Genomic DNA, 24442 nt, shown 5'->3' with positions numbered 1-24442 from the left:
TAGCATATTTCACCCATCCAATCAAATAAAAGTGTTTTTTAATAACAAACAAAAAAACCAACAAATAATAATGTTCAGTTATGCACTCAATACTTGGTCGGGAATCCTTTGGCAGAAATGACTGCTTCAATGCGGCGTGGCATGGAGGCAATCAGCCTGTGACACTGCTGAGATGTTATGGAGGCCCAGGATGCTTCAATAGCGGCCTTAAGCTCATCCAGAGTGTTGGGTCTTGCGTCTCTCAACTTTCTCTTCACAATATCCCACAGATTCTCTATGGGGTTCAGGTCAGGAGAGTTGGCAGGCCAATTGAGCACAGTAATACCATGGTCAGTAAACCATTTACCAGTGGTTTTGGCACTGTGAGCAGGTGCCAGGTCGTGCTGAAAAATGAAATCTTCATCTCCATAAAGCATTTCAGCCGATGGAAGCATGAAGTGCTCCAAAATCTCCTGATAGCTAGCTGCATTGACCCTGCCCTTGATGAAACACAGTGGACCAACACCAGCAGCTGACATGGCACCCCACACCATCACAGACTGTGGGTACTTGACACTGGACTTCAGGCATTTTGGCATTTCCTTCTCCCCAGTCTTCCTCCAGACTCTGGCACCTTGATTTCCGAATGACATGCAAAATTTGCTTTCATCAGAAAAAAGTACTTGGGACCACTTAGCAACAGTCCAGTGCTGCTTCTCTGTAGCTCAAAAGTGGCTTTACCTGGGGAATGCGGCACCTGTAGCCCATTTCCTGCACACGCCTGTGCACGGTGGCTCTGGATGTTTCCACACCAGACTCAGTCCACTGCTTCCTCAGGTTCCCCAAGGTCTGGAATCGGTCCTTCTCCACAATCTTCCTCAGGGTCCGGTCTCCTCTTCTCGTTGTACAGCGTTTTCTGCCACATTGTTTCCTTCCAACAGACTTACCATTGAGGTGCCTTGATACAGCACTCTGGGAACAGCCTATTTGTTGAGAAATTTCTTTCTGGGTCTTATCCTCTTGCTTGAGGGTGTCAATGATGGCCTTCTTGACCTCTGTCAGGTCGCTAGTCTTACCCATGATGGGGGTTTTGAGTAATGAACCAGGCAGGGAGTTTATAAAAGCCTCAGGTATCTTTTGCATGTGTTTAGAGTTAATTAGTTGATTCAGAAGATTAGGGTAATAGGTCGTTTAGAGAACCTTTTCTTGATATGCTAATTTATTGAGACAGGTTTTTTGGGTTATCAGGAGTTGTATGCCAAAATCATCAGTATTAAAACAATAAAAGACCTGACAAATTTCAGTTGGTGGATAATGAATCTATAATATATGAAAGTTTAATTGTAATCATTACATTATGGTAAATAATGAAATTTAACACTATATGCTAATTTTTTGAGAAGGACCTGTATGTGCAACCCAGATTTTTTATAACTTGATTTTCCCATCCAAAAAGTCGCATGATGTGTTATCAACATATTTTTTTGTTATTTAAGGCCCCATGCACATACTGTATAATGGGTCTTGCTTTTCTACCTCTCCCATGCAGATCTAAGTGCCAATCCAGTGACCAGATCACAATATTTGTGCAGAATGTTTCTGACCCGGCTCCCAGCCGCGGTTCCATCCCATTTTAGAACGCCTAGTAACAACTGTTGCATATTTGCATCAGTTTTGGCATCACTTGTGATCATGGCATCTCAGTAATGTTCAATTTCTCTTTAGAGACCCTTTTTCTCATTAGATGACCTCTTTCATCATCTTCCATGCTGAGGACCAGAATATAGTATCCAAAACCTATCACAACTTTCCGTTATTATACTGATCCAACAGGCCACATGAGCCATCGAGATGTTGGTTTGCACAGGTGCAAAGCAGAGGGTTGAAAATCCATATGAGGATAATAAATGGTTAGCCTGCTGTCTGTCAATGTCAAGCTTTCTACAGATCTGGTATCATCCCTCACCCACAAATTATAGCTTAGTATCCTAGCAACAGTTGCACAGAGAGAGGTTGGGGTGAGGGGATTAGGCGGAAACTACCTGCGTATGATTGATGAGAAGGAATATGGAGATTTACCTATGAGTGGTATAACATTTACAAGGCTCTATGGCCTTAGCAACGCTATTTGGATCTTGAGCTGCAGATTTTCGTGAAGTAACCGGATGAAAGCAAGGCTTTATTTCTATTTATATGATTTATATTCTACCATAGGTAAAATAAACCAGCCACAATGATAAGAAGGAATAAAATGATCACAATCAGCCATTTCTGTAGTGTATAGTCATATTTCCAGCTATGCCATCCAAAATCCAAGCCACAGGTTGGCATCAGATGTTTTATGTACATGGACAGATATGCAGTGGTGACTGCTTGCCACTGGTTGGCATTGCCCCCTACCTTTACCCTGCGTTTGTGGGTATGATTGCAAATCAGTGGGCTTGGAGATTGAAGCTGTCCCTCCTCCCATCCTGCTCTCCCCCCTCCATCCCTTCTTCTGCATCCCACTCACATCATCCAGAGAGGAGAGAGAGAGAATACAGTCTGCAGTGCCAAAGAAAAAGGGCAGTGTGGGTGTCACTGGAGGACTGGACTTGGCATCAGGAGATGTTAGGTTGGATGGTGAAAAGCATTTTACCCATCCGCCCAGACATTTGACAGATCATTCCTATGTGAGGAGCAAAAGGTACAGAGTGGCAGCAGCTGCAAAGAGTGTCCTAAAGGTAAATATCCTCTACACCAAAAAATACTAATAGATTTGGGACATCACTAACTTACCATCATAAGAAATGTCCATTGGAGAGATCATACAATGTCTATCTGCCCCATCCCCTATACTTCCATGTCATCATATGTGCAAATATACTAGATGTGTCTGCGATCCTCATAGGAAAACATTGTAGCTTTGTTGGAAAGCAAAGCATTAGCCTCCATATCAAAAAATGTGTTTTTTATTCTGGTGTTAATGGAAACAGGTTTTTTTTTATAATTCCTTATTTTATCATCCCCCTTCGTGTAAGAATGCAATTGTCACCAATTTCCCATAGAAAGCCTAGCACTATTCTTGCTCTTATGTAGTCACGGCGTCTGTAAGCACAAAATGTGCATGGAACTGTAAGCTGGTGTCCGGCCAAGATGGCTGGTCACAGGTTATATGGTATATTTCATCATGTTACTATTGTTGTGATGATTACTCCTAATACATTTTTGCCAAGTAACACATTTTCGCATGTCAGTCCTATGCAAAATCTAAAATTTTTACTGTGCAATCATTCTGAATGCATTCGCTTTGACAAATACACATTAGTGGAAAATCATTCTTCATCTATACATTCATATCTTTTTCCCTGACCAGTTATTTGATCTAGTCATTTGCCGCTGAATATGCTTGTGTATGTGACATGATGGGGTGCCACATGTTGCAGGCCTCACTCGTTCCAAGCTGAATAGTTCACAGGAGCCGCATGAATTTAAAACAGCTAAGAGAATATTCATAAGATTTCCAAAGATTTCCATTACAGAGATAACAGATTAGTTACTGACCATCAGAAAATAAGTATGTGTATATATATATAGAGCGTGTATATATATATATATATATATATATATATATATATATATACAATGTGTGTGTTACATACTGATGTGTTAGTGAGTTATATAGTGGTGTGTGTTTTATACAGATGTGTGTTCTATGGTGTATACTGATTTGTGTGTTACATACTGGTGTGTGTGATACATACTTATGTGTGTGTGTGTTATGTATTCTGATTTGTGTATTAAATGCTATATACTGATTTGTGTATAACATATTGGTGTGTGTGTGTGTGTTACATACTGATGTGTGTGTTATATACTGATGTTTATGTGTATTATATACTGATGTGTGTGTTATATACTGATGTTTATGTGTTATATACTGATATATTTGTGTGTTATATTCTGATGTTTGTATGTTATATACTGATGTTTATATGTGTTATATACTGATGTTTATGTGTGTTATATACTGATGTGTGGGTGTGTGTTTTATAGAGCAAAGTTTATGTGTTATATACTGATGTTTATGTGTGTTATATACTTATGTGTGTGTGTGTTATATACTGATGTTTATGTGTGTTGTATGGTGATGTTTGTGTATTATATATTGATGTGTGTGTTATATACTGATGTGTGTGTTATATATATACTAATGTGTGTGTTATATACTGATGTGTGTGTTATATACTGATGTTTATATGTGTTATATACTGATATATGTGTGTTATATACTGATTTTTGTGTGTTATATACTGATGTTTATGTGTTATATACTGATGTGTGTGTTATATAGTGATGTTTATGTGTGTTACATACTGATGTTTATATGTGTTATATACTGATGTGTGAGTGCGTGTGTGTTATATAGTGATCTTTATGCGTGTTATATAGTGATGTTTGTGTGTTATATACTTATGTGTGTGTTATATACTGATGTTTATATGTGTTATATACTGATATATGTGTGGCATATGTTACTATGATATATGTGTGTTCTATACTGATGGGTAGTATATACTGATGTTTATATGTGTATATACTGATGTGTGTTATATAAACATCAATATGTAACACACATTAGTATATAACACACATATAGTATATAACACACATCAGTATATACACATATAAACATCAGTATATACCACACATCAGTATAGAACACACACACATATATCATAGTAACATATGTCACACATATATCAGTATATAACACATATAAACATCAATATATAACACACATTAGTATATAACACATCAGTATATACACATATAAACATCAGTATATACTACCCATCAGTATAGAACACACATATATCATAGTAACATATGTCACAAATATATCTGTATATAACACATATAAACATCAATATATAACACACATTAGTATATGTGTTATATACTGATATATGTGTGACATATGTTACTATGATATGTGTGTGTGTCCTATACTGATGTGTGGTATATACGGATGTTTATATGTGTATATACTGATGTGTGTTATATACGGATATGTGTGTGTGTTATATACTAATGTGTATGTATACATAAATACAAACAACTGTGTATATAGTACTTATCTACTGCTAGACCACGATTATGTCGATGAAAACATATCCATGTATCTTATTTTTGTGTATGTCCGAATATGGCGAATACATTTTCTTTCCCTGTAAATCTGAATCCGCGCTTCCTTGTCTCAGAGCAATCTATTCTTATGTACCATACATTAGATTACAATTGCTTTGGCTTTCCTCTCAGGTCACCATATAAGAGACCATACATTCGCTCTTTCAGTCATCCATAACTACTAGGCACACCACCTATTCCCCTATGTGTCTGTATAGGCGATGTACTGGATCTAGCACAAGTGTATCTTCATTCCCACAGTGGTCTGGTGTGTTGGCTTTATGGCAGGCCTCATTTGATGCTTGTTTCTATGGAAACGGCACATTTTCTCTCTGGGATTTGGGTGACAGGTCTGATGGTTCCTCGCTTCAGCGTGAGAAGCATTCAGCACAAGATGGAGCCACCCTCCTCCTCCATTCTCATGATCAGACCGCTGTGCCTTTTTCTCACTACTAATGTGTCTGCCTCCTCTCTTCATCTGTTTTTATTGCTTCTACACTCGCTCTGGCTCATTCCATCCAACACACACATTATCTAAGGGGTAATTTTACCAACATTAAGGGAAAAACAACAGTAATCCAGAAAGCAATGGGAGGTACTGCAGCAGCGAATACTGGGAGCTATGCATACCATTATGACAGCAATGGAAGGAACGGCAGGTAAATGGCAGGACGCTAACACAGCCAGGTCTCATCATTATTTCATCATTTTATAAATGCATAGAAATAATCAACAAATGTCTGTCTGTGTGGGCTGTAATGGAAGTGGGCACAGGACGGATGTGACTCACACATACAGTCAGGTCTTAGCCACACATGGCGGGGTCGCCTTACATGAAGCATCCGCTATCGTGCAGAACGGCAGGTGGTTTATTAAAAATCATCTACTAATTGTCCTTTCAGCAAATACAAAGTTGTGAATGGCTCCAAGTTACAGATCAGAGTGAACGGAAATGTATGATGTAGCGCCATCTGGCCCTCACGCACTGAGACATGGAAGCCGCCATTTTCACGGGAACATTACTGGTATTAAAGTTTTGTTATCTCGCTCACACTTTTGTGTTTTGCTTGAAACGTTGCCCATATGGATGTTTTTCTGCACATTACGTATTTTTCGTTGGATACGGGTTATACAACCTATTTCCCCACAGGAGCTATATAGCAGCTGCTTCTCATTTGAAATAGAGTGCAAAATATGGCACCCATGCAAATCACCCTGCCCACAATATGGTGCATAATACAGTGTCATTGTCAGTGGAGTTTAGTCTTTTCCCAATTAGAAATGGTCCAGGCCTGAATTTGTAAGATAATTTGTTATTTATTGATCATGCTAGCATGGAGACAGAATGACGGAAGAGCAAAGATGTTAGCAAGATCTCCTGTCTGCTTCCATACAACTTCTTCAAGATTAAAAATAAAAACATAAAGGCGTTTCCTAACAAATACCTTAGCTTGGAAAGGACAGAGATGCAGAGATAAAAATGTAATTGCACATACAGGTGCACCTCACAAAATTAGAAAATCATCAAAAAGTTAATTTATTTCAGTTCTTCAATACAAAAAGTGAAACTCATATATTATATAGTCATTACAAACAGAGTGATGTATTTCAAGTGTTTATTTCTGTTAATGTTAATGATTATGGCTTACAGCCAATGAAAACCCAAAAGTCATTATCTCAGTAAATTAGAATACTTTAAAACACCAGCTTGAAAAAATTATTTCAAAATCCGAAATGTTGGCCTATTGAATGTATGTTCAGTAAATGCACTCAATACTTGATCGGGCCTCCTTTGGCATCAATTACTGCATCAATGCATGGAGGCGATCAGTCTGTGGCACTGCTGAGGTGTTATGGAAGCCCAGGTTGCTTTAATAGAAGCCTTCAGCTCGTCTGCATTGTTGGGTCTGGTGTCTCTCATCTTCCTCTTGACAATACCCCTATGGGGTTAAGATGAGGCAAGTTTACTGGCCAATCAAGCACAGTGATACTGTTGTTTGTAAACCAGGTATTGGTACTTTTGGCAGTGTGGACAGGTGACAAGTCCTGCTGGAGAATTAAATTTCGATCTCCAAAAGCTTGTCAGTAGAGGGAAGCATGAAGTGCTCTAAAATGTCCTGGTAGACCAATACCTGGTTTAAAAACAATAGTATCACTGTGATTGATTGGCCAGCAAACTCGTCTGACCTTAACCCCATAGAGAATCTATGGGGTGTTGTCAAGAAGATGAGACACCAGACCCAACAATGCAAACGAGCAGAAGGCTGCTATCAAAGCAACATGGGCTTCCATAACCTCTCAGCAGTGACACAGGCTGATCGCCTCCATGCCACGCCGCATTGATGCAGTAATCGATGCCAAAGGAGGCCTGACCAAGTATTCAGTGCGCATTTACTGAACATACATTTCAGTAGGCCAACATTTCGGATTTTAAAATCATTTTTTCAAGCTGGTGTTATAAAGTATTCTAATTTACTGAGATAATGACTTTTGGGTTTTCATTGACTGTAAGCCATAATTATCAACATTAACTGAAATAAACACTTGAAATAGATCACTCTGTGTGTAATGACTCCATATAATATATGAGATTCAATTTTTGTATTGAAGAACTGAAATAAATTAACTTTTTGATGATATTCTAATTTTGTGAGATGCACCTGTATATTGGTCATATAGCTTGACCGTGCAAGTATCCTGTTATCTACGATACTAGGAAAAGCAAGCAAAGACAACTTTGTTTCTATGTTAGTTTAGGAAAACTAGCTAAAAAACACAAAAGTTAACACACGTATCTAGTTTGCACAATACTTCGACTGAATATTGTGCTAAGTCTAGGTGAAATGTCATACTATACTTAATACATGCTATATTATATATTAGGGAAAGGACATTATTACAATTATTATGACAGTCATATCATGCTCGGTATCACTAAACCTTTTGGACTGATATTCACACATGCATGAATGAGGCCTTATTGATATGAATGTTACTAGCTTATCAGTCAAGATATGATCTGCAAGTTCTCATTATTGGTAGTGCCGTAGCATGGGTTGCTAGCACCAGGGGCAAGACAACTATTTTGCAAATATCTGACATATAATTTTAAAAATAGTTATGCATTAGTGCATTAGTGACAAACGAAGACAACCCTCTGCATAGGCAGCAGCCGAGAAGATGGAGGATGAGTAGCTGACAGAGTTAAGATTAGGGATAGGTCTAGGGTTAGTTTTAGGGCTTGGTTGATTAAATAGTTCTATATAAAGAGAAAGTAATAAAAAAAGGTACAAGAATTAAAAATATATATATATAGTGATGCATAATAGTGATGAGCACACGTGTTTGGATAAGGTGTTATCTGAGCATGCTCGGATGCTGAGTGTCTTCGTCGTGCTCCAATAATATGTTTGAGTCCCCGCGGCTGCATGTCTCACAGCTGTTCAACAGCCGCAACACATAGAGGGATTGCCTAACAAACAGGCAATCCATGCATGTGTTGCGGGGACTCAAACATACTTTTCAAGCACGCCGAAGACACTCAGCTCCCGAGCATGCTCAGATAACACCTTATCCAAACACGTGTGCTCATCACTATTATGCATCACTATATATATATTTTTCATTCTTTTACCTTTTTTTATTACTTTCTCTTTTTATATAGAACTATTTAATCAACCAAGCCCTAAAACTAACCCTAGACCTATCCCTACTCTTAACTCTGTCAGCTACTCATCCTCCATCATCTCGGCTGCTGCATATGCAGAGGGTTGTCTTCGTTATCCTACTCCTATGTATAGCGCGGCAGCTGCTGACAAACTTATCTCACTGCTGCATTCTTATGAACTGGTGGCCGCATCCAAGATGACAAAGCAGCTGCTGGTTGCTTTACTTGTAGGGGTTACAGGACACCCAGTGGGGACTCCAAAAGCATGTGGCTTTTGACAGCACTGCACAATGAACTGGACAGTGGGGTCGGGGGCTGAAATTTTGCACCTCAATTAGAATTAGCCCCTTTGGTACCACAATGCCACCCCACCGATTATTGATCTGTAAAAACTCAATGTCAAGATACCTCAAGTGTCAGGTGTCTTGACCTAGGACCTGTGTGACGCGCCCACAGGGCAGTGGGGTTCTCGGTACCGGGTCTGGTCGCAAAGGGGGATGTCGAGGTGGCTGCGACCCGGTCCGTGGCCCTGGGCATCAGCGTTAAAGGGGGTTAAATGTTCAAAAGGTTGTCGTGACGCCACCTGTGGAGTTCAGTCAATAGTGGGACCGACACTGCATTAGAGGGGTCCCCTGGGGGATGTTGCGGCAGCCCAGATGTTACACTTCCCACAGGTGAAGCGGAGTCCCCAGGGGTCCTATGGTGTGTGGTGTAGATGGTAAAGTCGTGAATAAATGGAGGAGACGGGTTGTAAGTCTTTACCTGGTTTACTTGTGGGTGACAGGCCACAGTCCAGGGTACCAGGCACGGAAGATGGTGGTCTGGCCGACTCAGAAGCTCTCCTTTCCCAGTAGAGGTCCATGATCCTTTCCTACTTGCGCCTTTCTAAGTGAGGTCCCTGCTGCTTTAAGCTTCCTGCAAGGTCCTCCAGTTCACCCCCTGTCCTGGGACAGGTACCTGCACGACGGGCAGCTTGAGCCTTTTTACAGGGACTCTCAGATGCCCCAGGCTCCTCAGGTGCTGCTGCGTCTCAGGCATGGTGCGGGCAGGTGATGTATAGTGTAGTGCCCCCGGTTCTGCTCCGTGTCCTAGAGTCCACGAAAGCCTCGGGCTCCCGATACCCAGATTCTTGCGCATCAGCTCCGAGGGTGCCCTGACACAGTTCCCCTCTGAGCTCTGCCTCTCTCCTGTGATCCTTCCCTTCTGGCTGCTCCACATGCAGCCCAACAGGTTACTCCTTCCCAGAGGCTGCGGCTCCCTCGTGGCTGCCAGGCCTCTCTGTCTGCACTCAGTCTCAGACCTCCTTCTACTTCTGTGTCTCTGAACAACTAACTAACTCCTCCTCCAGGCCAGGATACATAAAGCATAAGGAAGCTCACCTGAATCCGGGTCTTGAGCTCCCCCTCCTGGCCTGGATTCAGAATGTGGTGCATGTGTCTGCCTTACCTGGGGAAGAGAATTCCATTGCCTCTGAACATGACATTACCTTCCCCGAAGGAAAAGCAACATCACTGCAGCCACCAGTTACCTGGGGTGCTGCATGTGCAATTCTCGAGTTTTATCAAAGTATTGAAAAGTATTGTGATGCTATCAATAAAAGGAAAAATGGTCAAAGTATTATGCCAAACCTCGTTCCTACAGGAATTGGTTATATGAGGACAAACGTAGTTCAGTATAAAAAGGAATGACCGAGCATAGAACTGGGCCTTAAATAGGTTCCTTCACTGTTATGATCCAAATTTTTCACAGTTATGATTCAACAAACTTCAGTATATATAAAATATGGCATTGTCCAATGCTTTTTGTTAGATATTAAAATATACAGGCTTAGTGCGTAATCTCAAAAAGCTATACCAACTGTGGCTATTTCTCACTTTTAGTTTTAATTGTAGTATATATCAGCATTTAGCTTGTACATCTTGCATGTTTGAGCACCATTTTACAGATGACCAGGTATGGACTGGGACTGAAATTTAGCCCTGGCATATAAAATCCCCATACCCGTGGCCTGCTGGAGTCACTGACGGAGTCAGTGACTTTGTGGTCCGTCACATCTCTTAACAGTATGGGTGTTTTCAGAACACCGATTCTGTTAACAACGTAGCAGACAAGGCAGCCCACGACCAGACAGGCCCTTCTGGCATTTGCCAGAAATGCCAGATGGCCAGTCCAGCCCTCATGACATATAAAATCCAACTGAACAGGACCTTTCAGGGTGTATGAATAAATTAATTGTTTTTTTACCATCCAAGAAAGCATGTTTCTCCTGCATGCCACATTCTCACTATGACAGAAAAGAACATTAATTGGTATATAATAGTTGGGACAGCCTACACGATGGATAAAATTGGACCATTTAGTCACAACTTACAATTTGTCAACAGACAACACATTTTATTCCACTCTATCTTGAACCTTAACTTTTAGGCTATGTGCACACGTTCAGGAATTCATGCAGAAAATTCCTGAGAATTCCGGACATTTTCTGCATGAAATCCGCAAGAAAACCGCATGCGTTTTTGCCGCGGTTTTGACGCGTTTTTGCCACGGTTTTGACGCGTTTTTGACGCGTTTTTTTCCGGACACTTCCCAATGCATTTTGGAGTGGGAAATCCGCAAAAAAAACGCAAAAAGATAGAGCATGTCCGGATTTTGTGCGGTATGCGTTTTTTTTGCGGAAAAAAACGCATCATGTGCACAAAACATCCGGAATTCATTCTAAATGATGGGATGCTTATTGTATGCGGTTTTTTTGCGGTTTTATAGCATTTTTATCGGGAAAAACCGTGGAAAAAACGCGAAAAAACCGCAACGTGTGAACACAGCCTTAAAGTTAAGGGGACAAATCTTTCCCATGTACTCCTTGTTTAAGAAGGCAAGTATAAAGATTGAGTTGCTTTAGAAAATTGTTGCATTTAAAACTATAATGCCTTTTAACAGGGAGGCCTAATAACCATATATTAGCTATGCTAATGCCATAAAAAATATTTCTTGTTAAAGACACACTTCCATAAAATGTTTTATCCTCTTTATATTGCTATCATCATATTATATAGCGCTGTGCACTTACAATTGCTTACTTTGCCCTTCTACCCAGCTAGTTCTTCTCTTTTCTCTGCTCTATATAGACACAGGAAGCCTCTTTTCCCTGCATAACTCATTCCCCCTCAACTCCTGACCCAGCTGTTCTCTTCTCCCCCATAGGGACTTTTGCAGTGACTGATGAGTCATAGAGGGAAAACTGACCTCCTATTTCTACATAGAAATAGTCAGTTTTTAATCACATGATATTAGGTTATAGACCTAATGGAAAAGAGAATTAGCTGGGTAGAAAGTCAAAATGAGCAATTGTAAGTACACAGTGCTATATAATATGATGATTGCAATATGTTAAGAGGCTAAAAATGTTTATGGGAGGAGGAGGTGCTTCTTTTTAGTGTCTAGTAGAGTGGAATTCTATTAATAAATGGATGAAACAAATGTTACTTTGGAAATAAAATGCTGATCTGGCCAACAGCTGTAATAAGCTAGCTATCATGGCACTATGTCATTCCACTTCATGCATCCTCTGAGCCAATTTCAGTCATGTGCTAAAGGTTAGTGCATCTGGCAATATGGTGTTCATCTGTCCATAGGGGCCATTGATCCATATGCTGCGTAAATTAGTGCTCATGATTAGAAGCAGAGCTCAGGAAAATAATTAATCTGATTCTGACATTTGCACATATTTCCCAGGTGTAATTCATAATCATTTACTCAGCCTTCCATTTCCAAATATTTGTAGAATGAAAACTGCTTATAGCAGAAATAGCCCTTAAAAGCCAGTAACAGAGGAGTTGACATGTCACTTGACCAGTACATATAATGATAGCATACATTACTATTGAACAATATCTATTTGAGCCAAATAGTTACAGTACTTATGTGATTGAAATAATTTTAATTAAACGAATCACTGGATATATTTACAGATTTACAGCACGGGGAGTAACTATAGAGGATGTAGATGAAGAATGTGGACCAAAACCTTGTTGCTTCTATGGGCCTCAAGACCCTATGTATTGTGTATGTTCACTTACAGCTGAATTCAGAGTTCTGCAGGCTGTCATGCTTTTATATAGTTCTGGGTTATTTCTCCGCTGGCATAATGGTAGCACAGAGATTACTCTGATTTCTTGCGAGCTGATAAGACAAGTCTTTACACCAGAAATGCTCATTAATCTGGTGTAACAATAATGAGCTTTGAAAAATGCAATGCTCTCAAGATCATTGCATATTAAAAGAGTTGTATAGCCAACATGAGATGACTACAGCACTGGACTACAATATAGGTCGTAACGCAAGACTACTAAATGTAGACTTACTGCTTATTATGTTGTATGTATAGTACTGTGCAAAAGATATAGGCAGGTGTGGAAAAAACGCTGCTAAGTAAGAATGCTTCCAAAAAAAATAAAAGAAGGGAATCTGTCAGCAGGTTTTTGCTATGTAATCTGAGTACAGCAAGAGGTAGGGTTTAAATGCTGAATTCAGCGATGTGTCACTTATCAGGATGTGTGCTGTTGTTTACTTACTACGTTTTTTTCACCAGGACATTATCACTGATGTGACTAGCTGGAAAGTGACACTGGTCTGACTCTGCTGCCAGGGCTGCCATCAGGAATTTCAAGGCCCCATACAGGCAAAAAAATTTGGCCCCCTTGAGATTCTGCCCAGGCTCCACCCAGCTCCACCTCCACTCCTCTAATATTCTACAGTCCCCCTGCCCACTCTTGGAAAACCTCCACTTTTGCACCACATCCTCACCAATCACACATTACATAGTAACATAGTAAGGCCGAAAAAAGACATTTGTCCATCCAGTTCAGCCTATATTCCATCATAATAAATCCCCAGATCTACGTCCTTCTACAGAACCTAATAATTGTATGATACAATATTGTTCTGCTCCAGGAAGACATCCAGGCCTCTCTTGAACCCCTCGACTGAGTTCGCCATCACCACCTCCTCAGGCAAGCAATTCCAGATTCTCACTGCCCTAACAGTAAAGAATCCTCTTCTATGTTGGTGGAAAAACCTTCTCTCCTCCAGACGCAAAGAATGCCCCCCTTGTGCCCGTCACCTTCCTTGGTATAAACAGATCCTCAGCGAGATATTTGTATTGTCCCCTTATATACTTATACATGGTTATTAGATCGCCCCTCAGTCGTCTTTTTTCTAGACTAAATAATCCTAATTTCGCTAATCTATCTGGGTATTGTAGTTCTCCCATCCCCTTTATTAATTTTGTTGCCCTCCTTTGTACTCTCTCTAGTTCCATTATATCCTTCCTGAGCACCGGTGCCCAAAACTGGACACAGTACTCCATGTGCGGTCTAACTAGGGATTTGTACAGAGGCAGTATAATGCTCTCATCATGTGTATCCAGACCTCTTTTAATGCACCCCATGATCCTGTTTGCCTTGGCAGCTGCTGCCTGGCACTGGCTGCTCCAGGTAAGTTTATCATTAACTAGGATCCCCAAGTCCTTCTCCCTGTCAGAGTTACCCAGTGGTTTCCCGTTCAGTGTGTAATGGTGATATTGATTCCTTCTTCCCATGTGTATAACCTTACATTTATCATTGTTAAACCTCATCTGCCACCTTTCAGCCCAAGTTTCCAACTTATCCAGATCCATCTGTAGCAGAATACTATCTTCTCTTGTATTAACTGTTACATTAACAGTTCCCATCGATCACCAGAAGACATACATAGCCAGCAACTTTTGTTTTGGCCAAAAGATTTTTTACGCTGCAACCACAACAAGATAGAAAAAAAAAAAGGGTGAAACCAGCTCACCTGTTAGGCATGTGCTGTGGGGAAAGCTGGATTTTTTTTTTCCTGTTCTGTACAACAAGATAGACTCTTTTGGCCGAGCCCTACTCTACTTTAACCTATCAAACATTTCTTAAAATATCCTCTTCTCTTCTTAGGTATATTTTTATTTATGTTTTACTTATTTTTCTTTAAGGGAATAAGTCACATACATTGTTTAAAATGACCATTAATACCACATACAAAGGACAAATATCGTCACGCCATGGCCAGACCACATATTACCACCACATAGTGACTGAATACAAGGAATCAAAACATACAAGGAACAAATATCCCCACACTATGACCAGATCACATATTACTATCACATAGTAACTGAATACTACCACATACAAGCAGGGTCGGACTGGGGTGTCTGGGGCCCACCAGGGGAATGGACTCCAGAGGCCCACCCTACAGCTATATGCAAATATCTGTCATTATAGCGGAGCATCAGATGTAAAACACAGGTGGCTGCTGCACATCTACTGTGCGCCCCAATAACTGGGATGTACAGGTCCTTCTCAAAAAATTAGCATATAGTGTTAAATTTCATTATTTACCATAATGTAATGATTACAATTAAACTTTCATATATTATAGATTCATTATCCACCAACTGAAATTTGTCAGGTCTTTTATTGTTTAAATACTGATGATTTTGGCATACAACTCCTGATAACCCAAAAAACCTGTCTCAATAAATTAGCATATCAAGAAAAGGTTCTCTAAACGACCTATTACCCTAATCTTCTGAATCAACTAATTAACTCTAAACACATGCAAAAGATACCTGAGGCTTTTATAAACTCCCTGCCTGGTTCATTACTCAAAACCCCCATCATGGGTAAGACTAGCGACCTGACAGATGTCAAGAAGGCCATCATTGACACCCTCAAGCAAGAGGGTAAGACCCAGAAAGAAATTTCTCAACAAATAGGCTGTTCCCAGAGTGCTGTATCAAGGCACCTCAATGGTAAGTCTGTTGGAAGGAAACAATGTGGCAGAAAACGCTGTACAACGAGAAGAGGAGACCGGACCCTGAGGAAGATTGTGGAGAAGGACCAATTCCAGACCTTGGGGAACCTGAGGAAGCAGTGGACTGAGTCTGGTGTGGAAACATCCAGAGCCACCGTGCACAGGCGTGTGCAGGAAATGGGCTACAGGTGCCGCATTCCCCAGGTAAAGCCACTTTTGAACCATAAACAGCGGCAGAGGCGCCTGACCTGGGCTACAGAGAAGCAGCACTGGACTGTTGCTAAGTGGTCCCAAGTACTTTTTTCTGATGAAAGCAAATTTTGCATGTCATTCGGAAATCAAGGTGCCAGAGTCTGGAGGAAGACTGGGGAGAAGGAAATGCCAAAATGCCTGAAGTCCAGTGTCAAGTACCCACAGTCAGTGATGGTGTGGGGTGCCATGTCAGCTGCTGGTGTTGGTCCACTGTGTTTCATCAAGGGCAGGGTCAATGCAGCTAGCTATCAGGAGATTTTGGAGCACTTCATGCTTCCATCGGCTGAAATGCTTTATGGAGATGAAGATTTCATTTTTCAGCACGACCTGGCACCTGCTCACAGTGCCAAAACCACTGGTAAATGGTTTACTGACCATGGTATTACTGTGCTCAATTGGCCTGCCAACTCTCCTGACCTGAACCCCATAGAGAATCTGTGGGATATTGTGAAGAGAAAGTTGAGAGACGCAAGACCCAACACTCTGGATGAGCTTAAGGCCGCTATTGAAGCATCCTGGGCCTTCATAACATCTCAGCAGTGTCACAGGCTGATTGCCTCCATGCCACGCCGCATTGAAGCAGTCATTTCTGCCAAAGGATTCCCGACCAAGTATTGAGTGCATAACTGAACATTATTATTTGTTGTTTTTTTTGTTTGTTATTAAAAAACACTTTTATTTGATTGGATGGGTGAAATATGCTAATTTATTGAGACAGGTTTTTTGGGTTATCAGGAGTTGTATGCCAAAATCATCAGTATTAAAACAATAAAAGACCTGACAAATTTCAGTTGGTGGATAATGAATCTATAATATATGAAAGTTTAATTGTAATCATTACATTATGGTAAATAATGAAATTTAACACTATATGCTAATTTTTTGAGAAGGACCTGTATAATCACGGTAGTTTACATTAATGGGGTTCTTGGTTAAAACAAGTTATCACCCATCCGTGGACTCCACAGGATAGGTGATCGCTTAGGTCCGACTATTAGAAACTGCATCAATTGGAAGATTGGGGAAGTTTTATCCCTGACAGGACACTTATATCCCTATTTTAAAATGCAGCAGAAGGTGGGATGTCTGACCGCAGCTCCATTCATTCTCTTTGGGGCTTCCAGAAAAAAACAAGTGCAGCCACTGAGGGAATGAATGAATCAGTGATCTAGTCGGACATGCCACTCCAGTCTAAAGGTACCTTCACACTGAGCAACTTTCCAACGAGAACAACAATGATCCGTGACGTTGCAGCGTCCTGGATAGCGATCTCGTTGTGTTTGACATGCAGCAGCGATCAGGTTCACGCTGTGACATCGCTGGTCATAGCTAGAAGTCCGGAACTTTATTTGGTCGTCAGGTCGGCGTGATTCGTCATATTTGACAGCAAAAGCAACGATGCCTGCTATGTTTTTTCATGGAGCGAACAACCAGCGAGAGCGATAAGTACGTCACTGGATCGCTCCTGCCTCGTTCTGCTGTTGCCGTGTTTGACGTCTCCTAGCGACATAAACAGCGACGCTGCAGCGATCGGCTCGTTGTCAATATCGCTGCAGTGTCGCTTAATGTGACGGTATCTTAAAGGGGATAAAAAGCTCCACATTTTGCTGAATGGGTCCAAACAGTCAGACCCCCACCAATCAATATGTTATCACTTATCCTGTAGAGAGGTGATTACTTTTTTCCACAGGAAACCCCTGTAAGTGCATCTCCGCCGCGGTGTACAAAGCATTAAAACTCTAATGGAAATAAAGAACCTTCTCCTAATTGATATCAGAGAAAACAAATGACCGCCATACACAACACAATCCACTATACCAAGACCAATATTACCACATACAGGGAAGAAATACCACCACACCATGACCAGACCACATAGTGACCGAATAATACTACATACAAGGGACAAATACCGCCACTCCATGACCAGATCACATATTAGCACCACATAGTGACCGAATAATATGACATATTAGGGCAGCACGGTTCAGAGGTTAGCACTGCAGCCTTGCAGCACTGGGGTCCTGGGTTCAAATCCCACCAAGGACAACATCTGCAATGTATGTTCTCCCTGTATTTGCGTGGGTTTCCTCCAGGTACTCTGATTTCCTCCCACATTTACAAAGACATACTGCTAGGAAATCTTGTTATGAACAGGTGATTCAGAACCACAATGGACCTAGTGGTTAAGAGCACACAAAGTGACCTGATAGTTACTAACATAGGACGAGCTCTGAGACGTGGAAACTCTGCTGACCGCAATCCCTAATCCTATCAAACCACACTAGAGGTAGCCGTGGAGCGCTCCTGACAAAAACCTAGGCGCCTCGGGCACAGCCTGAGAAACTAGCTAGCCCTGAAGATAGAAAAATAAGCCTACCTTGCCTCAGAGAAATTCCCCAAAGGAAAAGGCAGCCCCCCACATATAATGACTGTGAGTAAGATGAAAATACAAACACAGAGATGAAATAGATTTTAGCAAAGTGAGGCCCGACTTACTGAATAGACCGAGGATAGGAAAGATAGCTTTGCGGTCAGCACAAAAACCTACAAACAACCACGCAGAGGGGGTAAAAAGACCCTCCGCACCGACTAACGGTACGGAGGTGCTCCCTCTGCGTCTCGGAGCTTCCAGCAAGCAAGAAAAACCAATATAGCAAGCTGGACAGAAAATATAGCAAACAAAAGTAACACAAGCAAAACTTAGCTTATGCAGGGCAGACAGGCCACAAGGACGATCCAGGAGAGAGCTAGACCAATACTGGAACATTGACTGGAGGCCAGGAACAAAGAACTAGGTGGAGTTAAATAGAGCAGCACCTAACGACTTAACCTCGTCACCTGAGGAAGGAAACTCAGAGGCCGCAGCCCCACTCACATCCACCAGAGGAAGCTCATAGACAGAACCAGCCGAAGTACCACTCATGACCACAGGAGGGAGCTTGACCACAGAATTCACAACAGAATCTAGATTGTGAGCCCCATCAGAGACAGTGGCAATAATGTCTGTAAAGCACTGTGATATTAATAGCGCTATATAAATGAATAAAAATAAATATTACCAGCATATAGGGACCAAATGATACCACATATAAGGAGAAATACTGCCACGCCGTGACCAAACCACAAATTACCAACACATAGTGCCCGAATACTACAATATTGATGATGAATACAAACCACAATACTAACAACACTGTTATTATCACCAGTGACAATATACACAGTGCCTCTGTATATAGTGTCAGTGTACAGGTAATACAGTGATCACAGGTGACATAAAACACAGGAGATCTGTATATAGTGTCAGTATACAGGTAATACAGTGACCACCAGTGACATTATACACAGGAGCTCTGTATATAGTGTACATGTAATACAGTGATCACCATCATTATACACAGGAGCTCTGTATATAGTGTCAGTGTACAGGTAATACAGTGATCACCAGTGACATTATACACAGGAGCTCTGTATATGGTGTATAGTGTACAGGTAATACAGGGATCACCGGTGACATTATACACAGGAGCTCTGTATATAGTGTCAGTGTACACATAATACAGTGATCACCAGTGACATTATACACAGGAGCTCTGTATATGGTGTATAGTATACAGGTAATACAGTGATCACCGGTGACATTATACACAGGAGCTCTCTATATCGTGTATAGTGTACGGGTAATACAGTGATCACCAGTGACATTATACATAGGAGCTTTGTACACAGTATAGAGTGTAAGTGTACAAGCAATACACTGACTTACCAGTGACATCTGTAGTTGAAGTCTTTTTTCTTCATCCAGTACAGACCGCCATTACTTCTTCCAGCGAAGACTCGTCTCTGCAGAAAATAACACAGTTAGCTATAGCTGATCGCTTCCAGAGCACATTCCCCACTATTTTCCTCGACTTCTATACTATGTCAGATGAAGAAAAAAAAGACATAGTGCCACCCTGCACAGTAGCAGGACCCCTTTTGTTCTCCCCATGGAAGACAGTAAGCTCAAAAGTAAATTACAGCAGTAATAATGTCCCATGATTGGCCCCTACAGTAATTATGTCCCCACTTGCCACCATAAACCAATAATGTATGTTCCTCATCCTGACCTCAATACAGTAATTATGTCACCCCTTTATTTAATAAGGTCCAAGATCCTTGGCCCCTTTATTTAATGTCTCCATCTTGGACGCCAATGTTCACCTTAATAAGGTCCCTATCCTGGGTCCCTTCCAGTAATAATGTCCTCTTCCTGGGCCCCTTTATTTAATGTACCCTCCCTGGGCCCCTATGTCCATCCATATGGCCACTACCTTGCCCAACTACAGAGGGGGGATTCTTCTCACCTTCTTGCGCTCCCCGGCATCCTCTTGTGGCTTCATATTCGGCATGGTCATTACAATGGCTGCCGACTGCAGCTGTGACAGGGCGCTCAGCTCTGTAATAGGCCGCACGGTGACATCTCATAGCAGTAACATTGAAAGGCCGCCGGCCTATCAAAGACTGCAGGAGTCATTTAACAAAACTGCTATGTGGCTTCAACACATGGCCTGTCACAGAGCAGAGCACCCTGTCACAGGTGCAGCCGGCATTCATCTTGATGTGCGTTGTCGCCAGGGTCGGCTCCAGGTTTTCATGGGCCTCAGGCGAAAGAGTATCAGTGGGCCCCTTTAACACATGCCACGATTCCTGATGCACAGATAAAAAAACAGATATAGTACAATATATAAGCACCACACAGTGCGCAATACAGTATTATGGTCAACACATAGTGCTCCATACAGTATTACAGGCACCTCATAGTCCTCCATACAGTATTATGGTCAACACATAGTGCTCCATACAGTATTACGGGCACCTCATAGTCCTCCATACAGTATTATGGGCAACCATATAGTGCTCCATACAGTATTACGGGCACCTCATAGTCCTCCATACAGTATTATGGACAACCACATAGTCCGCCATACAGTATTATGGGCAACCACATAGTCCTCCATACAGTATTATTGGCCCCATATAATGCTCCTCCATACAGCATTATTGGCCCCATATAATGCTCCTCCATACAGTATTATTGGCCCCATATAATGCTCCTCCATACAGCATTATGGGCACCTCATAGTCCTCCATACAGTAATATGGCCAACCACATAGTCCGCCATACAGTATTATTGGCCCCATATAATGCTCCTCCATACAGTATTATTGGCCCCATATAATGCTCCTCCATACAGTATTATTGGCCCCATATAATGCTCCTCCATACAGTATTATGGGCACTTCATAGTCCTCCATACAGTATTATGGCCAACCACATAGTCCACCATACAGTATTATTGCCCCATATAATGCTCCTCCATACAGTATTATTGGCCCCATATAATGCTCCTTCATATAGTATTATGGGCACCTCATAGTCCTCCATACAGTATTATTGCCCCATATAATGCTCCTCCATACAGTATTATTGGCCCCATATAATGCTCCTTCATATAGTATTATGGGCACCTCATAGTCCTCCATACAGTATTATGGCCAACTACAAAGTCTTCCATAAAGTATTATGGGCCCCTTATAATGCTCCTCCATACTGCACATCATGGGCCCCCTGCTCCTACATACAGTATTGTGGGCCCTGTGCTTCTCCACACAGTATTATGCCCCCCAGCTCCTCCACACAGTATTATGGGACCCCGCTTCTCCATACAGTATTATGCATCCCCGATCCTCCATACAGTATTATGAGACCCCGTTCCTCCACACAGTATTATGCCCCCCGCTCCTCCATACAGTATTATGCATCCTGCTCCTCCATACAGTATTATGAGACCCCCCCCCCGCTCCTTCACACAGTATTATGCCCCCGCTCCTCAATACAGTATCATGGGATCCCACTCCTCCACACAGTATCATGGGCCCCCGCTCCCCCATACAGTATTATGGGACGCCGCTCCTCCACACAGTATTATGCCCCCCCACTCCTCCACACAGTGTTATGGGCCCCCCGCTCCTCCACACAGTATTACGCCCCCCCAGCTCCTCCACACAGTATTATGCCCCCCAGCTCCTCCACACAGTATTATGGGACACAGCTCCTCCATACAGTATTATGCCCACCGCTCCTCCATACAGTATTATGGGTCCCCCGCTCCTCCACACAGTATTATGGGCCCCCCCCCCGCTCCTCCATACAGTATTATGGGCCCCTGCTCCTCCACACAGTATTATGCCCCCCAGCTCCTCCACATAGTATTATGCCCCCCCGCACAGTATTATGCCCCCCACAGTATTATGCCTCCCCCCCTCCTCCATACATTACTATGGGCCCCATTCATAAAGAAAAAAAAAGTAAAATCCTCACCTCTCCCATTCCCACCGCAGGTCCGGTACACTCAGCGTCTCTCCAACGCTCAGGACAGAGAGGCTGAGCGCGGAGTGATGACGTCATCGCACCCTCTGCCCTGAGACGTCGCAGAGTCAGAGGGCGCTGAAGACATTGCAGCTGCCTCCGAAACGAGGAGAGGTGAGTATTAGAAGGGGGGCCCGATGCCAGTGCTGGCACCGGGGGGGCCGTGGCGGTGGTCGGCGCCGCCACGAGATTTAAAGGGCCCGCTTTTTTTTCTTCCTCCTCATCCTCCCTGGGGCAGGGCCCACCGGGCATTTCACCGGTGTCCTGGTGGGCCAGTCCGACCCTGCATACAATGAACAAATACCGCCATACCATGACCAGACCACATATTACCACCACATAGTGATCGAATACTACAATACTGATAATTAAAAAACAATACTAATATTACCATAAGTGCCTTTATACACAGTATCTCTGTATTTAGCTTCAGTGTACAGGTAATACAGTGATCACCAGTGACATTATACACAGGAACTCTGTATATAGTGTCAGTGTACAGGTAACACAATGATCACCAATGACCTAATACACAGGAACTCTGTATATAGTGTAAAGGTAATACAGTGATCACCAGTGACATTATACACAAAAGATGTTTACATAGTATACAGTACATAGTGTCAGTCTACAGGTAACACAATGAGTCACTGGTGATGCCTCTAGTTGAAGTGCTTCATCTTTGCTTTTCTTTTTCAGTCAGTACAGACCTCCATCACTTCCAGCCAGGACTCATCTCTGCAGGAAGTAACACAATTATGTAAATCACCGCTTCCAGAGCACATTCTCCACTTTTTCCCTTTCTTCTACACTACACTGAATATAGACGTGCACCCACCATTAATACATAATTAGTTATTATGCAACCCACTATTCCAAATATAAATTGTAATCCACCCCTGTGCCCCCACTAACTATAAATAGCCACTTTCCCCATCTAATAAATATATAAATTAATTAGCACTTGTACTCTTTCCCCAATTCAATACTAGTTACAGTTCTGCATCCTCAATGCCCCCCACTCTATGCCCCTTCCTCCCTAATTCATTATGTCATGTCTTCTGTCTCCCACTACCACCTTCAATTCATTATCAACTGCTCTTCCCCACATTCAATACATCATTTACTCTCCCCACCCTCAAAATTCATCATTATTTGCCCTCCCCTCAGCTTCCAAGTCATCATATGCTCTCCCCACCCCCCACCTTCAATTCATCATTTGCTCTCTCCACCCTCATGTTCAATTCACCCCCGCCTTGGATTCAATTGCTGTTCCCACCCTCAATTCATCATTTGCAGTCCCCCATTTCTTCCTCACTTCATTTCATTTGCAATCCCCCACCCTCAGTACATCATTTGCAGTCCCCCTAACTTCATTATTTCCAGTCGCCCTCCCTCCCCTCACTTCATAATTTTCAGTCCCCCTCCCCTCACTTTCTCAGTTCATCATTTGCAGTTCCCTTCCTCTCCTCACTTCGTCATATCCAATCCCCCTCCCGGCTTCACTTCATCATTTGCAGTCCCCCCTCACTTCATCGTTTACAGTCCCCCCTCATTTCATTATTTGCAGTCCCCTCTCACGACATTATTTGCAGCTCCCCTCACTTCATCGCGTACATGCCATCACCTGACCAAACGTCCAGAGAAGGCGGAGGAAGCTTGAGCTGCGCAGCCGTTCAGGTTAGACGGCCATGGAGCTCCAGGAAAGCTTCCAGAGCCGAGGTGTGCGGCACACAGCACTTTATTACAACCTGAGGCCCGGTGAGAAGCACAAGAGGGGAGCCCTTTTGAGCAGTAAAGGCAGTAACGCCCTGATTGTGGCCCTATCCGCCCCCTTCTGTGATAAGCAGCTCACTGTCTTTAGAGTATTTACATACAGAGCCTGGTGAGCCTGGTGTAGCTGGGGTTAGCTTCCTCAGGATCTCTTTTCCTACAATACGCTGCTCTCAGATGAGGTAGCAAAAAATGATGACAGTTTCCCTTTAATGGTTTATTTTTTTCAACTAACAAAATGTAAAGTGAATGATCAAAAACAGATATCTAAATAAATCAATATTTGGTGTGACCAATCTTTCCCTTGAAAACAAAAATCAAAGCATCAATTCTTTTAGGTCTACTTGCACAGA

At 42.2% G+C, this 24442-nt stretch overlaps 1 protein-coding gene across 1 annotated transcript in view; it reads left to right on the top strand.

The window, feature by feature from the left end:
• Positions 1–2480: 2480 nt before the first annotated feature.
• Positions 2481–24442, top strand: part of LRRN2 (leucine rich repeat neuronal 2) — a 67466-nt gene continuing 45504 nt past the window's right edge. The window contains exon 1 of the mRNA XM_069756195.1: positions 2481–2702. The gene's annotated coding sequence lies outside the window, so the exon portion shown is untranslated. The remainder of the gene's footprint in view (positions 2703–24442) is intronic.

This window comes from Ranitomeya imitator, chromosome 3 (genome assembly GCF_032444005.1).
Source record: "Ranitomeya imitator isolate aRanImi1 chromosome 3, aRanImi1.pri, whole genome shotgun sequence".
Taxonomy (NCBI): Eukaryota; Metazoa; Chordata; class Amphibia; order Anura; family Dendrobatidae; genus Ranitomeya; species Ranitomeya imitator.
This window is presented reverse-complemented; position numbering and strand designations above follow the sequence as displayed.